This window comes from Mustela nivalis, assembly GCF_964662115.1.
Source record: "Mustela nivalis genome assembly, contig: HAP1_SCAFFOLD_496, whole genome shotgun sequence".
NCBI lineage: Eukaryota > Metazoa > Chordata > Mammalia > Carnivora > Mustelidae > Mustela > Mustela nivalis.
Window position 1 is genome coordinate 153,897 of NW_028136160.1, and position 21,770 is coordinate 175,666.

Genomic DNA, 21,770 nt, shown 5'->3' on the forward strand with positions numbered 1-21,770 from the left:
ACAACAGCATGGATGGCTCTTGAAGGTGTTATACTAAGTGAAATATTTCAGAGATTTTATATATTTTTTTAATTTATGTATTATGATATCCCTTACATACAGAATCTGAGGAAAAGGCAAACTAATGGAAACTTAGAGTTGAGTTGACAAGGGGTGAACCTGGCGTGGAGTAAGGTGGTCAAAGGGTGCAAACTTGCAACTATAATATGAAAAAGTTCTGGGGATCTAATGTACAGCATGATGATCATAGTTAATAAAATATACATACTTTTTTTATTGTGCTTCCCTTTATTAAACTTTGCATATATCACATTCTTACAAGTTGAAAGTTTATAGCAATCTTGTATAAAAGAGGTCTGCTGCCACCATTTTTCTAACAACATTTGTTCATTTTGTGTCTCTCTGTCACATGTTGGTAATTCTTGCAATATTTCAAGTTTTTTCATTATTATTGTATTTGTTATGGTGATCTGTGATCAGTAATTATGACCCACTGAAAACTCAGAACTAGTTTACTTAAGGTATATACATTGTTTTTGTTTAAAAACATAATGCTTTTGAACAGTACAGTATAGTGTTTAATTTTTATATGCACTGGGAAACATAATTTTTTATATGCACTGGGAAACCAAAAAAAAAAAAATAATTTGACTTAGTTTATTGAGAAAATCACTTTATTGAGGCAGTCTGGAACAAAACCCACAAGACCTCTGAAGTTTATCTCTACTATACTATATACATAAAAGTTGCTAAGAGAGTAGATCTTAAAATTCCTTACGATACATGCATAAAAAACAGTGGTAACTATACGAGGTAGTAGATGTATTAACATTTTTATGTAGATTATATTGCAATAAAGATGTATACCAATTTATCAAATTGAACAAAATTGACACAATGTTAAAAGTGCAATGTTATAAGAAATCATTTCTTAAATTTACAAATTATAATATGTTGATTTTTTTTCAATAAAGCTTGAAAAAACTTTTTGTAGAATTAATCTATTTTTCAAAAAAAGAAGTAAGGAAGTAGAAACTGCAACTAACTCTGAAATAATAGAATATAAAATCCATTTTCGTTATATACACTGTGACAAAAACTATTACTTAGTTTACAATGAAGGAGTACTTATGAAGCATGAAGGATGGTCTATAAATAAGGCTGAAAGAGCTCAGCTTTAAGGTTTAAATTTAAAATCTTCTTTTGAAATACTAAACTGACCACCCAGTTTTCCAAACATAAATGTCTTAACTGCATGAATTTATTTCATACAACTCTATCATCTAGTTTCATAAGAAAGCAGCATGCAAATTTTGAATAAGACAGACTTGCTTAAGTTTCTTTATGTTCAACAGTAAAGGATACTTCCCTCAAAATAAATAGAAGAAAAATCAGCATATTTATTCTGATAATTATTATTCATAATGAGATTCATATTGAATTAGGGAATATATATCCTCAGAGGGGGTAAAGTAAAATGAAATTTATTTTGGTAAATGTGTCTATGAATAGTCAATACAATGCCTCAATATAAATGAATATTACCATTTTGAACAATTTAATTACTATATTAGAATTATTATAAGTATAAAAATAGCTATCATTTTAGCATGGAATATGAGACTCTCATGCTCCATGCTTCATCACACCCACAAAACAACTCTGCATAATAAGTATTATCATCACCATTTCATGGGTGAAAAAACTGAGGCTAACACATTTAGATACCTGGTTTATGATTACATGGCTAGTAAAGATGCATCACACTAATTTAGGCTTTATGATTTCAGAATTGTCCTCTTTCCACTGCACATTCTATTACTCTGTAAATACTTGGCCTGTTTTCATTTAGTTCTTTAATTTTGTTCATGTGGTGATGGCTTAAAGCTTCATTTAAAGAAAGCTTAAAAAATTCATTTAACCAAAAGCTCCCAAGAATTAAAAATGTCATGGATCTAATGTAGACATGGATATCATTAGTTAATGGATAACTATCTATTTTCCACTCTAGTGAGATAACAATCAGAGTATTTTTCTAAGTTTTAGTCTCTCAGTGTTAAAAAGGACTTTGTTAAAATAGAAATATTTAGACAAAGGTGATCAAAAGTCTGGATCAGGTCACCTTAAGATAAATATTAGGAAACTGAGGAAACAAATGGAGATTTGAACACTGAGCTATGATATAATGAATGGTTTCAAGTATTTAGTAGAGTCTAGAAAAGCCCTTTAAAGCCTGGTCTTAGCCTAGCATTGCAGCTTCTGGGATATCTGTCTATCTATCATCTATCTATCTAGATATAAATTTGAAAACTTTTTTAACTTAAAGATTTTGAGAAATAGAACATAATCAGCACCATAGAAGATCTGTTTATGATAACAACCTAGCCCCTCGTCCCAGTTTGTTAATATTCTCTCTTATTTAATGTAACATTGTGCAAATAGACCACTACTGATCTGCCGTTATGAATGAAATAGCTATAATCATCTGTTTGCATATCCTGGTGAAAATATTCATTTAGTTCCATGTTGTATTTCTAGGAATGGACCAAATCTTTATTTTTATTTTTAAGTATTCTAAATATTGTCCAACTTACCTCAAATGTTTTCATTATGGGCACTTTCATTCTTTCACATTCTTGCAAGACAATTTTACTGTTGCCCAATATGGTAAGTGTGTAATAGTATGTCATTTTAGGTTTTAATTTATTTTTAATTTAATTTAATTTAATTCCAGATTTTAATAAAGATAAACAGTTTTTATATATGAGTGGCCATTTGGATTACCCTTTCTGTAAAGTACATGCTCAAATCTTTTGATATCTTACATTGTGTCATACTGACTTCTTTAATAGTAGATTTTCTGAATGAACTTTTAGCTGTGTAGGTCTTCTCTATTTTATTTTGAACTTGTTTTCATTTCAAAATCTTTATATTTTTTTCATAATCTGCTTTTACTTTGCTTTGTCTATTATCTATCTATCTATCTATTTATTTGCAAGCAAGAGAGAGCGAGCAAGTGAGAGCGCAGGGAGGGATAGAAAAAGAAGGGAAAAGAATCTTAAGCAGGCTCCAGGCTCAGCACAGAGCCCAACTCTGGGCTCTATTTCACAACCCTGACATCTTGACCCGAGCCAAAATGAAAGAAATAAAATAAAATTAAGGTGTTAAAAAAAAAAAGGAAAAAGAATTGGAAGTTTAATTAAGTGAGCCACCCAGGCACCCCTGTGGTATCTTAAATTAGCTGTCATATCTATAAAGTTCTAGAGTATCCATTTGGTTCATTTATAAAACCTTTCTCAATATCATTTTTAGTTTCAGTTTTTTGTTCAATTTGCTTCGCCTCTCATTTCTTTGAGCAGAGTAATTAAGCCATTTTACAATCTTTATTGATCATTTTAACATCATACTTAATCCCATTTTGTCCATCAAATCTTGTTAATGGTTTTTCTTTGTGTGCTTTGTTCCAATTTGCTATATTCAAGACATTATATTTGAAACTCTTATTGAGTAGGGATAATTAAGAGCTATAATAATGGTATGGTCCTCCTTGGCAGGATTTTCTCTTATATCTGAGACTCTACAAGACAATCATACTCCAAATTCAGCGATTGACTTTCTCAGTTTACACAGAAGGCAAGGTAGGCTTTAGTCTTATTTCTGCTTCTCCTTGTGCTTTGGGGATCTCAACTTACATTTGGGTTGTACCAAAGTCCTCAAATTTGATTGCTGCTGGATTTTGAATTTTGTTTCTCTAGTATCAAGAGTCTATTAACAACACAGCTCAGTGTGTTTTAGCAGTTTCAAATGCTCTCATAGCTAAAATGGCTTCAGGGCATATATCTCTAGGCTCTCATTGTATTTCGTATTTTGGCCCAGTAATCCCACACTTAATTTTTATAATCATTCTGATATTTTTAATTTTAAAAGCTATTTTGTCTGGATTTTTAGTTGTCCTAAGTAGGAGTTTTTAGATCACCATTACTAGAATCAACACCAAATATACATGAAAATGTCCGCAGTAGTTTATCACATCTTTATGGCTTTGAACTTCCATAAGCTGAGGCATCCTTCTCTAATCACTTAGGCAAACTCCAATTTACCCTTTAAAACAACACAAGAACTGCTTCATTTAAGAACATGTTCAGGGATGACTCTTCCCCACTGTTCTTACCAACATTCCCACACACTCTTTGCTTCCCACACCTTGTTTATGAACTTTCATTAGGTATATCACCGTGACCAGAATTTTGCTCTATTGTATTTTTGTCCTTTAGAGCTTTAATTAAATATGAATTCCATAGAAAGTCTGTCCCTTTTCTTTCAAACATGGGTTAGTTATTTCTTCTCATTCTTTGTCAGAAGTTACTTTATTAGAGAAACTTATAGCTCTATTGTGACTTTGGAGCCTTTACAGTTTTTTGACTGGAAAAATCACCCATCCCTGAGATTTTTACGCAGCTTCCTAGCTGATATTATTCAGAAATCTGTTCAAAACAGACATTTTCAGGGAGGCCCTTTCGGACCACTCAGTTAAAAAGCCTCTTCTCAATCACTGCTCTTTTTAAAATGTGCTTATTTAATTCAAATATGCATCACTATTAAAGAAAAACCAGTACATTTTTTTTTTAAGTTGGCTTACCTATCATCTATCTCTCCCATTAAAATGATTCCTCTGGGCTGGGGTTTTGTTGTGCTCATCTTAGGCCAAGCACTCAATAAATTGTCTCTGAATGAGTGAATTGTTTGACTCCCTTGCTAGATTCTCAACTTCATGAGGCCAAGGATTGTTCTATTCAGTCCTTCTTTATCCTCAATGTCTGTTATATTGCAGTCACTTACGTGACTAATGGGAAAAATCACAGAAAGAAAGAGTTAAAACTACAGAAAAACCCTGTAGGTTCAATAACACAAAGCTTTCTAAAATTATTTAGCCCAGGAATTGAATAATGGCTGCACTTTTGATTTTTTTTTAATGGTATTGAATTTAATTTAAATGGAAATACTTGATTGGTAGAATAATAAAAAAATTATAAAAGCAACTTGCTCCTTAAAGTAAGAATTATATAGGGCATGTCTTCTAGAAGCAATATTTTCAAATGTCAAATATCTGAAAGCATAGAAGGAGAAGTAAGAGTGTGAATTGTATTTCAATGCTCTTTTCTTTATATTCAGCAAACAGCTTCATTCACACCTTTCCAATATTTTCAACTCTTTTGACAAAGCCTTCAGAGGAGTTACTGCTGATGACAACCATCACAGCCTAACAGGAGAAATTTTATAAAGAAAAATAATAGCATGTTTTTCCCACGTTGTTAAGGATATGGTGAAGCTCTGTCGGATTCAAAAAAGGAATGTGAAGTTCCATGCTATATATAATAATAACTTATTTTAATAGTGGCTTTGCAATTTTTCAGATATATGCATTTACTGAAACCACTATCAAATAAACAAAAACAAACAAATTAACAGGGGTTCGAGACAGAAGTTATCTAATCTAAAAATAGCACATGTTCACAGAATACACAACACATATCCCAAGTACTACTCTAGGTTTCAAGTAATAGTCAAAACAATAGTAAAAATGATTCAGACCCTACCAGTCAAATCATAAATGGGACCTTAACTGTAAATCCTTATCTTTAGATCAAAGCGGGTATTTAATTGGGTGCTGAAGATACATTATAGAACTAATATGTTATAGAACTCCTCTGAAATGAGTCATTTCTTCCATCACTTTTCTTGCACAGCTGCTGACCCATGTTTTGGTTCCTGGAAATAGCTGCTACCCTGTCATACTTCTTAAAAGCACATATATTGATAACTCTACTCATTCCTCCATTCCTCTGTGACTGTCACTGTGTTAAAATGTGGAGTCAGCTGACTCACTTGTGGTGGTAATAAAGTAGATGAGTTTTCAAAGTATTTTGTTATTTCTAAAAATGCAAAAACCAAAATCCATTGAAATCATAAGGGGTGTTTCAGGGAGAGCTGTAGGATGTGGTTTCTTGTGTAATCCACAGAGATTAGCTCCAACACATATTTAAACTCTCCTCTAGGAGCAACCTTAGTGGTAAAGCAAGAAGATAAACAGATGTATACACACCCTGGCACAAAATTATCACTTATGTTTGGCTTCCTAGTCTCCTCGTGTTACTTATATATCCTAACTTCTCTCTGAAATCAGGGAACACAGAATCTCAATCAGTTGACATTTTTCTACTGAATTACCCAATAGTCTGATCATACCCCTAAGACTTTTTTAAATTATTTCACTCATAATCCCAAATCTGCTTTGCTTCCTCATCTTAGTACACTGTAATTTGATTTCAAAATGAGGACAGTTGTCAGTAATGCCACATTCATTCATCTATTTTACAATTCCATGTACTTATAACTATGAAGATATGTTAATAACATCCATTCCAATAAGCCACCCTAAACTTATTGTCATGAAACAAGACCTCAAGAAAGAGAATTCAAAATCATCCATGTATTTGCAACTTATTGCAATAAAGCCTTTATCAATAGACTTCCCTGTGCACATGGTGGTCAAATTGCTGGTGAAAAACAGCCAGATCTAGTATAAGCTTTCTTATAGCTTCTAGGTAACCCAAGTGAGCCTTTATTGATACTGGGAAGGGATAAAGCAGGAAAGGGATAAACAGTGATGTAAGAATTGGCTAGACAAAAGTAATGACTCTCATTACAAAGTGAGTATTTTAAAGCAAAAGAGCCTGTTGGGAATATTGTTTTATAAAATAGTGGTTTTTTAAATTAACTTTTTAAAATTCAATTAGTTAACATATAGTGTACCATTAGTTTCAAATGTAGATTTCAGTTATTCATCCATAGCATATAATAGCTAATGCTCAGTACTTACTGTTATAGCTTCTTGAAAGCAGAATTTTAACCCACTGAGCCACCCAGGCGCCCTTGAAAGCAGACTTTTAGATCCCATTTTCTGATTACTTCCATGTAGTACAACACTTTCCTGCTAGCAACCTTCAAAACATACTGTTTGTTAGAGGAATTTCTTGAATAATAAATAAATAGGAATTTATTTAAATTTATAAATATATAAAATAAATAGGAATTTATTTAAATTTATTTAAATATTGCACACTGATTCATTGTTCATAAATAAGGTGATGATATTATAGCCATTAGTTGGTAGCACTGATATATCACTTTCTTTTTACTTCTCAGTGCATTCTCTTTACACAAAATAGATATATATTTTAAAAGAATCTGAATCTGTGGCAAACTTTTAAAAAACCCTATACAGTAAAGTTTATCATTTTAAGTAATCTCAATTATCTTCCCCAATTGTGATAGTATATCCTTCTATCTAGGCCAGATATTGTATGAGGGATTTGAAGAGACATACTTTTCTAAATTTCACTTTTCTCATCTGCAAAATGCTTATCATGATCCTACAATAAAATACACTTACAATTTTTTGATGAAAATTTATTTATTTATTTTAAGATTTTATTTCTTTATCAGAGAGAGTGGGCGAGAGAGCAAGCACAGGCAGACAGAATGGCAGGCAGAGGCAGAGGGAGAAGCAGGCTCCCGGCCGAGCAAGGAGCCCGATGCGGGACTCGATCCCAGGACGCTGGGATCATGACCTGAGCCAAAGACAGCTGCTTAACCAACTGAGCCACCCAGGCATCCCTTTTGATGAAAATTTAATCTGTATAAACAATATATTTGCTGTAATGCGTGGTTCATGGAAAATATCTTATTTAATTATAAGCAACAACAGTATTAGAAATTAAGTAAATGTGTCTATAATATTTAAAGTTTTAACACATAATTCCAGTGCTTTGCCTTATTTTCTCAAATCCCTTTACCACTTTCACTGACAGAGTCAAATGTACTTTTTCTACTAGTAGCCAGCTCTTTGTCTTTTGCCAGAAAGATGCCCTTGTGAATTATTTATAATAGAGATATTAGCAATAATAATAATAATAATAATAATAATAATAATAAGTAGCAATAAAATGTTTTAAAAAAGTTTTCTTAACTAATTAGGGTTCTTAGACATCAATTAGAGGAACCACCTCCGGCAAGCAAATTAATCTGCAAAACATTCCCAGAATTAACAAGTCAGTCAGATACAGGGTTGTCCGTAGACTGAAAGGTGAAGCAAAAGGACTAGGTTTGGAAAATAGGTAAGGACAGTGAAAAAAATGATCAAATTTTTGGGCAAAATAAATTCTTAGGTGTCCTTTCAATGGAGTCCTGGGCATTATGTGGCAGAAACTCTGGAGATTATGTCAATTCATTGGAGTCACCCCGTTTATTAGCTTGCTATTGACAAAGGTATTTACAAACTGTAGAGCAAGAGGTTGTAATGTAGAAAACTGATGATAATGCACAAGATTCTTGTTAACAATAATTCTAGTTAGTGATTTTTCATTAGAGAACATAAATTCTATAACCCAAATTATGGGCCCAGAGCACTTCTGCTGCACAACTCTGCTTATATCCCAAATACCCATGTGAACTAATTTTAATATCTGCTTCTCTTATTAATTTTTGAATAAAAATTCTTGACACAAATATTTTATAATTGTGTGATAATCATGCATTTAATTTCTTGGAGAACAAAACACACTTTAGCATAACTGGGTTCGTTCACAGAACCAGCCTTGATAAAACACTTCTGTATGTTAGAAATGATGTAATAAATGTAGAATATTGGGCACTTGTTTGGTATTCTTTGCCATGTTTTGCACTATCTAAAAAGAGATCAGTGAACTTGGACTGGAGTTAGTAGACATGGAAGAAAATAAAATATTACAGAGAAGAATACTCTGTGGTCCACAACCTAAACGGGCTGGGATTCCCATCATTTGGATCCCTGTAGCTTTACAAAAGTCCATTAAATTTTTGTATCTCCGATTAAAGTTGATTCCCCAGTACTTTTTCAAACATCTCTTGTCAAGTATTGTTTCCCAGAAAAAAAGGGATGTCGCACATGTATCTGCCTTTGTCTCTGGTCATGATCTCAGTCAGGATCCTTGGATCGAGCCCCATATCGGGCTTCCTGCTCATTAGGGAATATACTTCTCAGTCTCTCTCTGCCGCTACATCCCCCTGCCCCACTCATGCTCTCTCTCTCTCAAATAAATAAATACAATCTTTAATTTTTTAATTAAAAATAAGATAAATAAAATAAAATAAAAAGTCTGGTCTTACTGCCCCATTTAGCTCCTTTTTTTTTTTTAGTTGTATTTAAAGCAGCATGAGAGAACATGAGAGTCTCAGACTTAAAAAAAAAAGGAAAAAAATGAGTTTTGTTAGGATTTAAGATCTTGTCTGCTAGACAAAAACGTTGGCTTTGTTAACATGTGAAAATTAACAAAAGAGAATAAGATAGAATTCTAATAATTTTTGTAGAAATTAAAAATTTTCTCCAACCCAATTACATACAGACCCATTAAGTAAATTCATTCCAATGTCCCAAACCAACCTTTTCTAATAGTAATGCATCTGTGTAAACAGGGTCAACCCAAGGAATAAATAAATATTATTATTTTTTTCCTGTCTCTTCCACAGTCACATATGGGTATATTGGTAGCAAGCCAATTATCTATCTTCTAAGACATGATATCATAAGGAAGGGTATTCTGTCCATTTGGAACAACTGAAAATCATTGTAATTTTATCTTGGTGCAGTAACTTGAGATGGCACAGTGTGGGTTATGAATATATTTTATTTTTTTTACTGGGAAGAAGAGATTATAGAGATATTGGTTATCCAAGAGAGACTGACAGGTGTTGATAGTTGCCAGGTCAATATCCATCTACTTTTTCCTTTAATATCAGAAAGCACTGAGGGATTGACAACAAGGACACTTAAAACAACATCAAATATTTTATTGTCTCTTTCTAGTTACATTGTAACCATATGACAAGGTATCAGTCATACAAGATATCATACTCTTTTACCTCTATCTTTCTGCCAGAAATGTGGGCTTAATAGTGAGAACCACAACAGCAATTTTTGCAACTGTGAATAAAAAGCCAGGAAAACCTCTAAGATACTTCACTTGACTTTCTTAAGACTCTGAACCAACACCAGAAAACACTCTCTGTAGTCTTCTTGTTAAATGAAAAAATATGGTTAAACCACTTTTGACAGTCTACTACCTACAGCAAAATGTAAATCTTAATTGATATAGGTCCTCTCAGCTGTGCTTAAGTAACTGAGTCCTGAGCTTTTCAGGTTTTCAGTCTGAAAGAGTACACCTCTGGTGCTCTGAAAGGGAAGAGAAAGGACACCCTGTTCTCCATATAAATTAAAGAAGAGAAATCTGTGCATTTAAGTGGGCCATATAAAATTTATCAAGCAATTATCTCCTAACTCCTTCCTATCCAAATTACCTGATATGCTCTCCCTACTCCTTTATTCCACGTTACTGCCTTTTCCAGGATTCTGTATCACATCACAACATGTCTTCTGTTATTTCCTTCTTGCAAGCTAGTTTAGTTTTCTCCATCTAAAAAAATCAACAATCATTGTGTATTTCAATTCCCATTTTCCTCAAATGCACTGATTCTTCTTATCTATTTCTCTTTTCTCGTACTCAGTGTCTTTGTCTTTATGGGGTTTGTACTTTGCTTTTCCCCATTCTTTACTGCCATTATATAATCAAATCTAATAACTTCTTAGGGAAAGTTAAAAATTCCTGCATAGCCACACGTGAACACAAAGTCACTGATTTTTAGCAAACCTATAAGATAGTCAGACATCCATTCAATTTCTTTTTATTAAGATTTTATTTATTTATTTATTTATTTATTTATTTATTTATTTATTTTGACAGAGAGAGATGACAAGCAGGCAGAGAGGCAGGCAGAGAGAGAGGAGGAAGCAGGATCCCTGCTGAGCAGAGAGCCTGATTTGGGGCTCTGTCCCAGGACGCTGAGATCATGACCTGAGCCGAACACAGTGGCTTAACCCACTGAGCCACCCATGCGTCCCTCCATTCAATTACTTTTTTTTTTAAAGATTTTATTTATTTATTTGAGAGAGAGAGACAGTGAGAGAGAACATGAGCGAGGAGAAGGTCAGAGGGAGAAGCAGACTCCCCATGGAGCTGGGAGCCCGATGTGGGACTTGATCCTGGGACTCCAGGATCATGACCTGAGCTGAAGGCAGTCGTCCAACCAACTGAGCCACCCAGGCGCCCCTCTCCATTCAATTTCTTAACTGAGTCTCAAATGCATCCTGAGTTCTAACCTAAACCTAAGTTCTACTTTTTACACGTTGTTCTATGACCAAATTCTTTCAGTTCAGTATTTTGTAACATTTAAATATTAATCAATTGATGCTTTGTTTGTGTATTTCTATGAAAATAATTTGAATACTGTAGATTTATTGTTATATTTATAGATGTATAATCAAAGTTTCATCAGTTGAAGTTTTTGGAAATTTAAGATATAATGATTAACCTAAAATGATACTGCCTCAAATCCCTGTGATATCAAGGCCCAACACCTGATTATAGCCAAACCTGTGGTGGATAGTTCCATGGGAAATTTCAGTTACTTAACACTGATAGCATCTCATGTTCTCTCTCTCATTTTAGAATGTCTCCAACACAACCCAAAAGTGTAGGAGAGTTAATGTCCTCTGAGGACAGCTCTCAGTGAAGTGGAAATAAGAACCATAGGTAAAATTGTCAGTTTTCAGGTCTTCATGAGGACAACTTAAAGAAGTTTCTCAGGACCTTTCAGTAAAAGCAAGCCTTCATTTTCTATCCACAACAATTATATCAACAATGTACCTCTTTGACAAAGTTGCTTCTTCACTGTATCACTTTCCCATTCTTTTCTACCTTGGATAATCTCCCAGATAAACCAACAGTACTCAAATCCTTTGTCCTACTCTTTGCTCTCAGGATAAATGCAGCCAAAAGACTTAGATTAATATCAAGTTCTGAATGGGATCTTAGAGCTATTTCTGTCCAGATTTTCATAAACATAGGGACCTTTGAATTATCAGGCTATAAATAAATTCTAAATGGAGGGGGCAAAAGCAAAAAGTAGAAATTTTTATGTTTGATTTTTCATCATGATTAATTGACTTTATTGATTATTAAAAATACTAACATTATAAAAGTGTGGATCTTTGTAAAACAATGTCATAATGTAAGAAATAAGTTGCATAGTCCTTTTGAGAATATTAAACCAAGTGTTCAGGTGCCATCTAATTTCTTGTTTAATCCAGAACTTTGGTGTGCATTATCTTGAGGAATAGGATTTTGAAGTCCAGACAGACTAACAGAAAACTGATCCAAATGTGTGTGTTTATATTTGTGCTTTTGTTGTAAAAATCAAAGTGTGATTGCTGGTTTAAAATGGTAAAACTAATAATGTTCATGGACTCTATTATAAATTTTCTAATTGTATGGGAAGAATCCAATAAACATAGAATTAATTGATTTGCAAATCCTCAAAGAGCTACAGGATCAGGTAGTGGTGTGTTCTGATTCAACAGCATCATAATGCAGCATTTTATATGTGTGGCTAATGGATATTTTCATGAATGTTTGCAAGCTAGTCAGCCAATACAGAGAAATATTAGGTAGGGTAATTACTCACAGTTGTGTTTAATAAAATGAGAGAAAATTATCAAATGACACTACTAATATTAATCCTATAGCAGGCTAAATAATTCAATGATAATTACAAGTATTAATCCAGCTTTCTTCCCTGATTATGACTCTTCTCTCCTTTATCCTAATGGGAGTAGCAGATTGTCTGCAATGAATTGTGAAAACCCAGCAGTGACTTTGGCAGTGAAGGCCTCCCATCAATTTTGATAGGTTAAAATGATTCTCGTTGGTCTTGAGCAAATGTGTCAATTTTTTTTTTCTGTGTGTGTCATAAAAGAAAGAAGCAATAGTAAATTCTTGCTGTTATTCCATGAAGCCAATAAAATCATACTGCCAACAAGAGGCTGTTGACACCGTAAGTGTAGTTAACTGTCTTGAAATACTAGGCCTGGAAATAAAATTCCAATATTTCACATAACCTCTTTTTTTTAAAGAAAAAAAAAAAAACCAAAACATAACAACTATACTGCTTACATATAGGGCCCTGCTGTTTTGTAACTATTTTTGAACATGTCTACTGTAAGTGTATATATATATATATATTTTTTCTGTGCAATACATTCATTTAGAGATAAATTTGGATTGCAAATTATTTTGGGGGAGGCATGGTATTTGTGGCTAGTCTTACAAGTAAAAAAGACTAAAAGAAAGAAGAAAAACATTTTTTATTACAGCATATTTACATCTGTCCAAAGTACTTATTTACTATAATACTGACTAATGTATAATACTGTACACAAAGAAAGAAGTTAAATGAGTTATAATTCAGTCGAAGTATAGCTGGCCATTTTACAACTTACCACTGAATCTGTCTGGTATGAAATGTGATATCTGGCAATCTGGTCCAGTTCATTACATCAGGTCATTTGTATGTTCTTATTACCATTTTGATAGCATAGCACATTTTATAACCCAGACATTTAACAATGGAACTATGATGCATGTATTTTCAAAAGTATAGACATACATGAAGCTATGAGGTCAAAAAAGATGAATGTCCGTAGTACCATATAGACTCAACAAAAATAAAAGTGTCCAAGTCTCTGAGTGAGATTTATGAATATTGTATAAGATTAGGCCAACATGTGGTTTTGATATAAATAATCTGTTCTTAAATTAGAATTACAATCGTTGAGTACAGTGTTGAAAATGGCAGATAGATTTTAGCTATCTTTGCTCACTAGGGAAAATGGAAAAATGTTTAGTTTGGTCAGATTTTCACTTAACTTCTGAAAAATCTTACGTTTGAGAGAACCCTTCTGAAATAAGAATCCTTAAAGACATAACCCCTTTGGCACAAGTTTTCAAGAAACTTGTTTGATGTTGTAGACAATTATATGGCACACGTACTGTTCTAGATGTTTCTGGCCAATAATATGTAAGCCATACCAAGGCTACTATTCATATAGAGATGTTCCTCAGCTTATAAGGGGGCTATGTACAGAGAAACACATAAAAAATTGAAAATGCATTTAATACCCCTAAACTATCAAATATCATAGCTTACCTTAAGCTTATTTAAACATACTCAGAATACTTACATTTACCTGCATTTTGGCAAAATCATCTTAAGCAAAGCCTATTTTATAACAAAGTATCAAATATCACATGCAATTTATTAAATATTACACTAAAAAAAAGAAGAATGGTTATATATAGAATGCTTGTAAGAATATCAGGTGTTCACCCCTGTAATCTTCTAGTTGACTGGGAGATGTGGCTCACTGCCGCTGCCCAGCATCACAAGATGGCACCATACCACATGTCACTGGCCCTTTTTATAAAGAACCAAATTCAAAATTCAAAGTACAGTTTCTACTGAATCACTTTCACTTTCACATCATTGCCAAATATATCATAAGTTGAATCATTGTAAATCAGGAGCCATCTTATTTGAAAGTTAAATCACAGTCACCCATATACACACAAAAAAAGGCCTTCATGTAGGGCCATCTATGGATCTCTAAACAACATAGCATGACTTATCAACAGCAAAAAATGGATGTGAAGGAGACAATTGCTTTGCGTCAGTACTCTGAGCAGTAACATACATGACCTTACTCACCTAGCAGAACTCCAGAGCTAGCTGATGGCAAGGAATTTTCCAAATGTTTGCTGAACAGGTTAAGCACTATTCTTTTTAAATTAGTGTGCATATCTGTTTTCTAAAGATATGTTAATTTATTTTATTGACTTATTACAAAACCAAATAATTTCCTCTTATTTAAGTGGCAGGCAAATAGAATTCTTTGTAATTGAAATCAAATGGCTCTTTAGGGAAAATATACTAAAAATTCTGAAACTTGTATTGCTTATGAATCTTTTATTGGAATCCTTATCAAGTTGTATTTTTCAAGTTTTTCCTAAATAATCTTCAATGAATTGAAAATATTTTTTGGATTTTATTGAAGGCTATTAACACACAATTTCACTTTGTTAAATATAGTGCTAAACTTTCAACCAAAACGTTGTGTCTTTGTTTTCCCACTACCACATCAACCATCTACTGACTGGATTCTCTCCCCAACTAGCACATATATACCATGGTCTATCTTTAGGATAAGTAAGGGTCATCTTTTGTCTTTATTCTATTCCTCGTATGCTTCTGAACTTGTTGAATTTTAATATAGTCACACCATAAGCATCACATATTTGATTCCCCTTTAAATAGTAAACAGTGCACAACCAGAGCATACCTTCAAAGCTATCAATATACTTACTCTGATATACTATTTTTGTATTTTTGTAAATTAAAATAATTAAATTATAGAACAAGAGTTTCAGGTGGTAGGTGTTGTAAGTTTTACCCAAACTGACTTTTGTCAAACTGGTTTTTGTCATCATATATGTCAAGTAGTTTTCTCGGGTTTATTTTTAGAATAACCTTGTATAATGAATATTTACACTGATATCTAGTATAAAAATCTTGCAAAATATTTTAGAAATATTAAGATATTGAAAATCAATCTATTTCTTTAATTCACTGAAGACATTTTTGGCTTGTTTCCAGTACTTTCTTACTGGTTAAAAAATGAATTTGAAGTAGTCTGAATTTCATTATTATATGGCACTTTCCCTTTGATGAATACAAAGACGATATTCTATATTAGCTATCTGAGAAGAATTCATTTTTTAAATTTTATTTATTTGTAAGAGAGAGAGTGAGAGAGAGCACAAGCAGGGGGAGCAGCAGGGGGAGGGAGAAGCAAACTCCCGGCTAAGCAGGGAATCTGTTGCAGAACTGAGTCCCAGGACCCTAAGATCATGACCTGAGCTAAAGGCTCAGGCGTTTAACTGACTGATCCACCCAGGGGTCCCAATCTGAGAAGAGTTCTGTATGTTATTCCTATTAATATGCAGTTTAAAGTCTAGGTAATTAACTTAATATTTTAGTGGCTATTACATAGATAGCACTATGTTCCAGGCAGAGAGTAAGTAAGAAATATTAAATCAACCATATTCTATGCATTCTAAATGAAAATAATTAATCAATCATAATAAATCCTTCTATTTATGGAATATCAACTTATAAGCTTTTCTCCATATGAACAATGCCAAATACCAGAATAAAGGGTCATCTAATACAAATAAAGGATAGAATTAAAGAACTCTGGTAAGCCATTTAATTTTGAAAAATGGTGTTCTATTGTTGCTGAGTTGTGGTTTTCAGTTACATAATATCTGATAAGTGTAGAAGTAACATGAGTGTTACGTGAGATGAGAAATGGTATATAATTAAGATATTTTTAAAAGTACAGATAAATACAAATTTGTAAACATAGCATTATGGAGGAATAAAAATAAAATACACACTTTAAAGTGAATAAATCTTGGAAAGCTAATAGAGAAGTAAAACAAGGACAGTGCAAAAAGTATGGTGCATTTTTATAAAGTTCAAACAAATTCTGTGAAACCATAGATGGACTTAAAGGTACTATTGTGTATCAAATATTGTAAAAATTAAGCAAGGAAATAGCAAACATAAAATAACCAAAGCATACAAACTTGGGTAGATACAATAGGTGTGATCATGTTCTACTTCATAAAGAGATGAGTTAATAGATAAATAGAAGTAACTAGACTTTTTAGAAGTTAATAAAACTTTGCCTGTTATTTCTTAGTAATATAAAATATATGGTTTTCTAACAAAAACGTTTATCTTAAAAATATTTAAAAATAAATTTCAGGCTACTCATAAGGTTATATTTACTTTTCCACTGAAGGAAAAGCTGGTTGTTGTAGTTGTAGTTGTAGTTGTTTGTTTGTTTTAGTCTCCTCCTAGTTTTTATTATTATAATGTGGAATGAGGAATGTTAGATGGAAAAGTGAATTATTTTATAGACAAAAATCATTACTTGATTCACTTCCTGGTACAGCAGATGGAGCTCCTGAAAATATGCCCTTTTGCCTTATGGAAGAGTAACAGTTATGCTTACTTCTGAAACATACTTGGTGGTGGCCCTAAATAGTGACACCATAGTAAACATTTTGAAAATTTGCAATTAATCTTTATAGTCATAGGGCTCCAAAAGGCACTGCTGGTATCTTAGCAGGTATTTCAATAAAGCTAAAAGTTGCCTGACTGTTTAAAAATATTAACAAGGCACAAAACATGGCAGAAGTATTGTCCTCAGATATTATTTTTTTCCATATGCTCCTGATTCCAGACATGACAAGTTATTTTAAAAAATTTTTTTATAAAAGATTTTATTTATTTATTTGACAGAGATCACAAGTAGGCAGAGTCAGGCAGAGAGAGAGAGAGGAGGAAGCAGGCTCCCTGCTGAGCTGAGAGCCCAATGTGGGACTCGATCCAAGGATCCTGGGATCATGACCTGAGCCAAAGGCAGAGGCTTTAACCCACTGAGCCATCCAGGTGCCCCCATGACAAGTGATTTTTGATAGATATATATACAATGTATTTTCAAGTTATAGGAAAAATGGTTCTGCTATTTTTAACCTTTTTTTTAAATTACATAATTTTTAATTAAAATTTTATTTTTTAATGTTTTACATTTCTTTTCTTTTTTAAAGATTTTATTTATTTATTTGACAGACAGAGATCACAAGTAGGCAGAGAGGCAGGCAGAGAGAGAGAGAGGGAAGCAGGCTCCCTGCGGAGCAGAGAGCCTGATGCGCGGCTCAATCCCAGGACCCTGAGATCATGACCTGAGCCGAAGGCAGCAGCCCAAACCACTGAGCCCCCAGGCGCCCCAATGTTTTACTTTTCAATATACTACTTAGAACATAAAACCTATTCCATTTTGTAAGAAGTTTAACCATTTTAAAAATGGTAATTTTCTCATTGTGTCTTCCCCTCACATTGCTTTATTTTGAATAAAAAATTTTACAATAAACATAACTGATGCTTTCCTTCTGACGGTCCCTCTGTTGGTCATATTGTATATGAGCCATGACATTTAGTTTTACAAAATTTATTGATGTTTGTTGATATGTTTTATCATAACTAATTTTCCCTCCCTTATCTAGATTCCCCAGCTTTCAGACAGGTGGACACTTCAATAAACCATACCCAAGGGATGTATCAAGTACTTCTTAGACATTCTCTCAGATCCTTGAGGTCTCCTTTTGCCTAGGGATTTGCAATAGGTTCTGCCAGAGGCACCACTGTGACAACTGATGTCCATGGTCTATCTCCTGCTAAGCTCAAGAGGTCACTGGTTTCCAAGTTTATCTATACAATTAATGCATTCCAGCAAGTTCTTTTTTTTAATATTAACACACTTATTTTAAAGTTTATATGGAGAGGCAAAGACTCACAATAGTCAACATAGTGTTGAAGGAGAACAAAGACTGAGGACTGACTTCAACGTTTACCATAACGATGGGGCACCTGGGTGGCTCAGTGGGTTAAGCCTCTGCTTTCGGCTCAGGTCATGATCCCAGGGGCCTGGGATCGAGTCCCGCATTGGGCACTCTGCTCAGCAGGGAGCCTGCTTCTCCTCATCTCTCTCTCTGTCTGTCTCTCTGCCTATTTGTGATCTCTCTCTCTGTCAAATAAATAAATAAAATCTTAAAAAAAAAGTTTCCCATAACGATAATTGTAAGCAAGATATTGTAATACCACAGAAAGACTAGATTAAAGCAACAGAATATATATTATCAATTATATTTTATATTTAATATAAAAGCAAAAGCAATACAAGAGAGCAAAATACAATCTTTTAAACAAATGGTTCTGGAGTAAAAATATAATATAAAATAAAATAATAAAATAAAATAAATCCAGGCAGATATCATACACTCTTCACAAAAATTAACTCAGATTGGATTATAAACCTAAACATGAAACATGTAGAAGGTAATATAGAAGAAAATTTAAATGACCTTGGTTTTGGCAATAACTTTAGCTAAAAAAGCACAAGCACTGAATTTAAAAATGTCTACTCTGTGAAATACAATGCCAAGAGAATGAAAAGGCAAAGCACAAACTATGAGAAAAAATTTGCAAAATACACATCTGGCAAAGGACTGTTAATCAAAAATACACAAAGACCCCTTAAAACTCAACAATGGGGGAAAAACCTGATTAAAAATGAGCCAAAGACCTTAGCAGATACCTCACAAAAGAAAATATTACAGATGGCAAATAAGCATATAAAAAGATGCTTCACATCATATGTCATCAGGAAAATGCAAATTAAAACAAAAAAGAGACACCAGTACATACCCAGAATCCAGAGCACTGACAACAGAACACGAAATGTTGGTGAGGATGTGGAGCAACAGGAATGTTCTTCCATGTCTATTGAGAATAAAGAATGGAAAACAACTTGGCAGTTTCTTACAAAACTAAACATTTTCTTGCCAGATGATTCAGCAGTAGCAGTTCTTGGTATTCATCCAAAGAAGATGAAATCTATACCACAAAGATGTCTATAACTGACAAAAGCTTGGAAGCAACCAAGATATCCTTCCATAGGTGAAAGGACAAATAAAGTGTAGTACATGCAAACAATGGAATATTATTTAATGCTAGAGAAATGAATTACCAAGCCATGAAAAGATATGGATATAAATATTTAATAAATATTTGATTTTAGGCTTCTACCAGTCTATCAATAGTATTAGTATATTTTAACAGTGAATGCTCAGCATTCATGAATTTACCTAATAAAATATTTTGGGTTCAATATTTTAAATACTTCAACCTCTATGATTATATTCCTAATAATTTTGAATTGGGGTAAATAAACCTTAATTTTTTGTAGCTTGTTTCTTATTGCAAAAGAGCTCAATGAAATTTGAGAAAATAAAAATTTACAAAAAAAAGTTTAGTTTACTATTGCCAAATAATTTAAAACTTTATCTTATATTCAAATACATATATTTTTCTAAATTGATTTATATGCTACTAAAACCAAAAACTTTTAGTTATACTAGATTTCATATCATGCAATCAATGCCAGAAATCCATCTGGCAATGATTTGTCTTAAATAGAGTTAAGATGGGTGTTATTACAATGCAAGATGGAAACAAAGATAGTATAACAACTGGTGTTACATAACTTTTCCGTTTTGATCAAGTTCTAATCTACAAAAGGCTTTTATCAGTGACAGACTTGAGAATTTAACAAAACTTTTAAACAAGCATGTGCGACCCATTCCTAGAAAACTACACAATCAGTAACACTTTATTTAGATTAAATCATGACTATTTCTCCATTTGAATAAAAAAGGTAGCAACCCCAATAAGTTTACTGAACACGAAAAGTTGAAATGCTATAATGTTCCTAAGGAATTAAATGATCCAGTCATGAATTACAAAAAAAGGATATAAATTACCAAAGTGTTTGTATAATTGTAATGTACAACTGCCCATTATCGTTCAATAGTGTAGGCTTGTACAAGAACTCTATAAAAGAACTCCATTCTAAACCGTGGAAAATATGTTCCCTTTCCCCCGATATACAACTATTAAGCCATTCATTTAGCTTTTAAAATACCCACTTAATACAGGCTTTTTACACATTTGAACAGGCAGCAGGGCTCTATTCTTATGGCTTACATCTGAAGGATAGACTTCTAGCGTAAGAGGTAAAGCCCATAAAGGAGCCCAAAAATACAGTTTAGTGAGCCCTTACAATCTGCCAGCTACCTTTCTGAGAATACTTCAATTAATAAAACATATTAAATACCAGACCACAAAGAGCTTACATTCTTTTGAAATATAATAGTGAAATAATCCAATAATAGAGGGGCACCTCGGTGGCTCAGTCCATTGAGTGACTGCCTTTGGCTTGGGTCATGATCACAGGGTCCTGGGATGTCACTCCCCAGCAGGCTTTCTAGGCAGTGGGGTGTTTTCTTCTTCCTCTGCGCACCCTCCCAATTCTCTCTCTCTCTGTCTCCAATAAGAAAATAAACCAGTAATAGAATAATGATTGATGGTTGATGGTGATAAGTGTTACAAAGAAATACAAGAAAGGTAAAAGCCATTGGAGAATTCTGGGATGAAAGTTAATTTTATTTTGTGTTGGGTGGTTATATCTCATTTATGAGATGTTATTTGCACAAAGACCCAGGAAGTGAAGGAGAGTGTTATACAGATATTAAAGGAAAAGATTGCTCTAGGCAGAGCAAGTAAGTATATAGACTTTGTGTGAACAGCTTGTCTGTTACTTTTGAGGAAAAGCAAGGAGGCCAATGAGGAGTTCATAGTGGTGGAGAGAGGAAGAACGTATTGATGTATGACCTTCTAGTACATTGAAACACCTTCAGTTTTTATTTAATATGAAAGGGGAAGATACCAAAAGACTTTCAACAGCAGAATAAAATCATCTGACTTGATTTTTAGGTTAAATTGCTGTACCAAAATAAATTTGCAGGGAGAAAGGAGTGCAGTATGTGTGGAAGTGGGGTTATCAATCAAGTCAATAATTCAGGAACATATGATGGTGTTTTTAGCATGCGGGGTGGTAATAGAAGTGGTGAGGGATGGTTTTCATTTTGCATATATTTTGATGGTGAATATTCTGGTGAACAGGATGGGGTATGTGCAGAACAGACGATATCAACATTTATTTTACCTGCACAAACAGAAGGGTGGAGTCTTCAATCCCTGATATGGAGAGAACTCAGAGTTCAAATGTTCTTTCTCATTAAATGGCATAGTGA